This window comes from Notamacropus eugenii, chromosome 1 (genome assembly GCF_028372415.1).
Source record: "Notamacropus eugenii isolate mMacEug1 chromosome 1, mMacEug1.pri_v2, whole genome shotgun sequence".
In the NCBI taxonomy this organism is placed as follows: domain Eukaryota; kingdom Metazoa; phylum Chordata; class Mammalia; order Diprotodontia; family Macropodidae; genus Notamacropus; species Notamacropus eugenii.
The window spans coordinates 177916660-177922050 of record NC_092872.1 but is presented as its reverse complement, the minus strand read 5'-3'; the positions used below and the strand labels follow the sequence as shown (position 1 = coordinate 177922050).

The 5391-nt window shown below is 41.5% G+C and overlaps 1 long non-coding RNA gene across 1 annotated transcript; it reads right to left on the bottom strand.

Annotated features, from left to right (window-relative positions):
- Positions 1-1545: 1545 nt before the first annotated feature.
- LOC140510897 (uncharacterized) lies at positions 1546-5016 on the bottom strand. The gene is made up of 3 exons (XR_011969396.1): positions 4949-5016; positions 2933-3001; positions 1546-1913 (listed from the first exon to the last, which is right to left on the bottom strand). It is a non-coding gene; the product is annotated as an uncharacterized lncRNA (long non-coding RNA).
- Positions 5017-5391: the final 375 nt, after the last annotated feature.

Genomic DNA, 5391 nt, shown 5'->3' with positions numbered 1-5391 from the left:
CTGTCATAACCTTCCGCATTCATTTAGTGACTCTCCTTCCACAGCTTTTCCCTTCTAATCAATAGCTTAGCTGGGTCTTGTGAGAACTGACCTTTTCATACAATGGTCCAACCTAAACAGAGTTGTGTCTCTTAACAGAGCTGAGAGTTACAAAAACTCAACTCAGATAAGAAATTTCTAAAGATAAGATAAAGATAAGAAAAGTCTAAAAAGATGAAACCATTTCTAAAAAACGTCAACTCAGAACCTAAGAAGGTTCTCAAATGCCCACTGTTTGTCTTCCCACATTCTAGTTAGGCGACTCACTATTTTGAATTTTCAGAGATTGTGGTATTCGCCAATTTGTCTTCTCAATTCTACCTCTCCAACATCTCTCTCATCTTTCCTCTTCTTTCCACTCATAGCTACCACCCTCATCCATATACTTGTGTCTCCCAGTCATTATAGCAATAGATTTTTAATTGATGTCCCTGACTCTTGTCTCTCCCCCTCTTCAATCCAGTCTCTGCACAGCTACAAAGCTGATGTTCTTGAAGCTCTGCGTTTGACCATGTCAATCACTGCTCAAACAGCTATTTCCCTCTAGGACACAAGCTTCTTCGTTTGGTGTTCCAAACCCTCCACAATCTGACTTGGACCTATCTTTACGGATTTAGTCATCTTAATCCCCTTCATATGTTCTATGTTCTAGTGAAACAAACCTTCCCTCATGCATAACATCTAATGCCCTGCTCCTGAACCTTGACATAGACTATCATGACCCATGCTTAGATGTGCTCCTTCCTTCTGCCTTTTGGAATCTTTGCTCCCTTCAAAGCTTAATTCAAGAGCTACCTCCCATGGGAGATCCCTCCCGAGCCTGTTAAGGTTCCCTAATCCCCTACCCCAATTTTAATTTCAAAATGACCTTGGATATATTTTGCGTTGATTTATCTGTGTATATATCATTTCACCCCAATAGAATACGAGCTCTTTGAGGGCAGGGACCTTTTCATTTTCATCTTTGTGTCGTCAATGCCTAGTACATAGCAGGTAAAAATGAAAACAGCCTCTTGCCTTGAAGATTTTGTATTTTACTTGGGGGAGACAATATGGAAATAGGAAAGTTAAAAAAATACACACAAACACATATACATACATGCACATATAGACATGTACACATACATATGCACAACACATATACTTGTAATATAATATATGTTTATTATATATTATATTAATATTATGTTATACATATTGTGTTAATAATACACATTCAAAGTAGTTGGCTTAGAAGGCGATTAGGAAAGGCCTAAAGTAGGTTGTGGCACTCAGATAAATAGGTATGTAGAGATTTTTAGAAGACATAGAAAACTACAGAGAGATAGATTGTTAGAAAGATAAAGAGATTGTTAGATGTCTTGTTAGACTGGGACAGAGATAGAGAGGTAGAAATTGTTAGAGACAGACTGTTAGAGATAGATAAATAGATAGAACATTTATTAAGAATTTACTCTGTTCCAGGTGCTGTGCTAAGCACTGGAGGTACAAAAACAAAGACAGGCGTTAGCTTCAAGGAGTTTATATTTGAATGGGAGAAGACCACTCTTGGAGGGGATCAGAGGAGTTGGGAGGTGTTGTGGTTCAGGACAAGATGAAGGAAAAGCTCTGTTTCTTGTGACCCAATTTCCCAGGGAAAGAGTTTAAGTTTAGGGTGAGAGTAGTGAATAGGAAGATGAGAACTAGAGAGTAAGCTCCAAGAAGAAGAGATGGTTCACCCCAGGGAACTGAGAGCTCTCGGGATGTCAGTGGATCAGGGAGAGAGTGTCCATCCCATACATGGGAAAGTGGCTCGTGCAGAGCCACAGATTCTGGCAGATGACATTCTTCTGGGAATTGCGATTAAATTGAATTAAATCTCTCTCCTCTGATACCTGTGAAGGAGATACAAGTATTTTATAAAAGTTGAAACTGAGGCTCAGACAGGAGAATAAACTTGCCTAGGCTCAAATATCCCATGCCAGAATTGTGATTCACGCTTGGGTCACCCAACTCCAAGGGCAACACTCTTTCTACCATACCAAAGAGGGTAAAAATCAATCAGCCAGCAAATATGGATGGAGCACTTACTATGTTCCAAGACCAGTGCAAGATACTGGGAATATAAAGTAGAAAGAATTAAATAATCCCTTGTCATAAAAAATTTACATTCAAATAGGCTGATAACAAAGATATATTTCTGCACAGCATAAGCATAAAGTTAATAAATACAAATATGTACAAAGTAGTTAAATACAAGACTTTTCCCCCAGCGGGAAGGCAGGAGTGTGTGGGAACCAATTGGGAAAGCCTGTTGTTAAATTTTCAGTGTGAGAAGTTACACCTCAGAAACTGATAAATGCTACAAATGGAGCTTGATTTATTGTTTTATTGGTTGTCAAGACTTAGGAAAATGATGGAAAAGAAAATATTGATAACTCAGAGTAAATTTAAAAGTACAGTGCGAGTTTTCAGAGAGACGATTGTTGAACATCTGTACTCCTAGAGGGAGGCCATTACAAAGAGGAAAGGTTTCATGCAGAAGGCAGTACTTGAGTTGAGTCATGAAGGAGGAAAGGAATTCTGTGAAGTGAAGGTAAGGAGAAAGTGATGTGTTGGTAAATGTTTCACAACCCCTCCACTCCCCCCCGCCAAAAGTTCATAAAACACAGTTTTAGGTTTAATCAGCATAACTAAGTTTTTTTTCCCATTAAGATTAGACAATCAACAAGATAATAAACCAGGCCCTTATTTGGAGCTTTTGTTGATTTCCAAGGTGTCAATGCTTATTCTGAAAATTTAACAATCAGCTCTTCTGGGCCATTTAAGCTGGCTCCAGCACCCCCTGGAGGGAGTCCATTCCGGGTTTGGGGCAGACAGTCAAAGGCATGAAGGTGAGAGAACTTCTACTTACCAGAGAAGGAAAAAGGCATAAGGTTAGCAGAGTTTCCATGAGTGACAAGTCGCCATTCGTCTGTACTGCCTAGAAAAGTACAAAAACAGGGCTGGACACATAGGCATTCAATAAATATCTGTCCTATTAATTAAATAGTTTACAGTAGTCCACCAAATTACTGACTGTATGCAGCATCAATGAAGAAATGAGAACTTACATCAACAAAATAAAAAAAAGCTTGAGACCAGTTAAGTGAATAGTCCAGCCATCAGAACTCTCCGAAACCAGAATGGGAGATAGTGAATTATCCTTTATTGAGAGTTCTGAGTGGAGATGAGATGACTACTCATTCCACATGTTATCGTGGGTCCTTTTGGGTATGGGTTGGACAAGTTTGTTGGGGAAGATGGCAGCTGAACTATTCCCAATTCTAAAGCGCTATACTTCTAAGTCCATCTCTCTGTGCACTGTCTTCTAATTGCCTAGAAATGAGGTTGACCCTGCTAGGCCCTTCTCAGCTCTTGGGTCTCATAAGTTTGTGACTCTTCCTGTGGGAAAGGAGGCCCGAACCATCATGGCCCCCAGTGAAAGTTAGGAAGCTGGGCTGAGGACAAAGCCAATCTTTCTCAAAGTCTTTGTCCATGTCCTTAGGAGGCAAAGTGGTTTCATCTTAATTCCCAGGGGTCCCACTGAGATGATAATGTGGCAGTTATCACTCTGAGAGGCCTTTCCTCATTTCTCACACCCTATCCAGGGTTTTAATCAGCAAGTCTAGTTTTCACCTTAGTACAACTTCCATAAGCCAAGTGAGTGGAAGGAGGCCCTCAATACTAATTTAAGGTGGACCAGAACAGGGAAGAGGGGCATTCTGTGGCCTTTTCCAGAGACATAACCCAGAGTGGGGTTATGTGTGATTGGGGCTTTGCCCCAGGACAGGGAATTTACAGAGCAGTACTACTACCTAAGGGCACAGTTCCTTGTCCTGGACACAAGGCAGTACCAAGAGCCTTGTCCTGGCTTATGCTTCTTCACCCTGCAATAGCTTAGAAAACTGGTGTTTCTTCCACCCCTGTGGCTTCATCCCAGGGAATTTGCCCCACAACCAACCACTGACACTTGCCCTAGGTGCAAAAGTCCCTAGTTATGGCTCTAGCCTTTGGCAGCTTCCAAGCTAGGCCTCTCCCCTACTTGGCACCATAAAATTAACCCTGGCCCCTGGACTCAGGTCAGGGAAGTAATTTGTCCCACCCTAAAAGAAAAGCAGGTCATGGGCAAGCACAAAGTGTCACAAGAACAAAAATTATAACTCTTTCCAATCCCTGTTGCTATGCAATTGATAACTGCAATCACTGGAGAATAAGAGATCCTCTGTGACCAAAGGTCTTTTATAATAAAATTGGTTATTTTTTAAAAAATGAATTGCTAAGGGTAAGCAGGCACAAGATTAATATGTTCTAGGGTTAGTCTAATCAATCGATTGATCAATCCACAAACATTTACGGAGTGCTTACAATCATGAGGGAAGGAAAAGTCAGAGGATGCGTGAAAAGGTAACCCACAGAGCTGGCCAGGGTGTGATAAGTGTCAAATGAGTGATACAGATGGTAGGTCAGAAAATGGATGATCATTGCAGTTGGGGGTGCACAAGGAGGAGTAGGGAGCTGACCTGAGCCTCTAAGTATGGGTAAGGATCTCATCATCAGCTGCCCTCACCTGACTCTCTAACACCCCACTCAGTCAGTCAATCAACAAGCGTTTATAGAATGCTTACTATGTGTCAGGTACTGTGCTAAGCTTTAGGGATACAAAGGAACAAAGAACACAGCCCCTACCCTCAAGGACCTCCTATTCTAATATCTCACTTAACAACCAGGTTAACCCTAGCCTACTCCAATGTTGGAGGGTGCCTCTGGTCACATCAGAAACATATAAGATGTTTCTAGCCTGAGTCAGGAGTTATCTCAGATTCAAAATGTCACTGGTCCTTCCCAGATTTGTTGTCCTGACTGTTTCTGACCTGAATATTTTCCTTACCTTGAACATCTGGGCAGTCCCTGGCTCATGACTGAGGCCCGGGTTCCTGACCTTTGGTTGTCTTCTGCTGACAGGAAGGGGTTGGACTAGATGACTTCTGAGTTTCCTTCCAGCTCTAAATCTCTGATCTAAGATTCACATGTAAATTCACAGACCACTGGCTAACAGCTTATCACCTCTTTACCATGGCCAGCTCCACCCTAATGTCTATACTTTGACTTTTCTCCCTGGTCTTGACAACACCATGACAGAGTAGATAGAGTACCAGACCTGGAGTCAGGAAGACCTGAGTTAAAATCCAGCCTTAGACACTTACTAACTGCATGACCATAGTCAAGTCACTTAACCTCTAGTTGCCTCAGTTTCCTCATCTGCAAAATGGGTATATAGATAGTCCCTACCTCTGGCACTGTTGTGAAGATCAAATGAGATAATGATTGTAA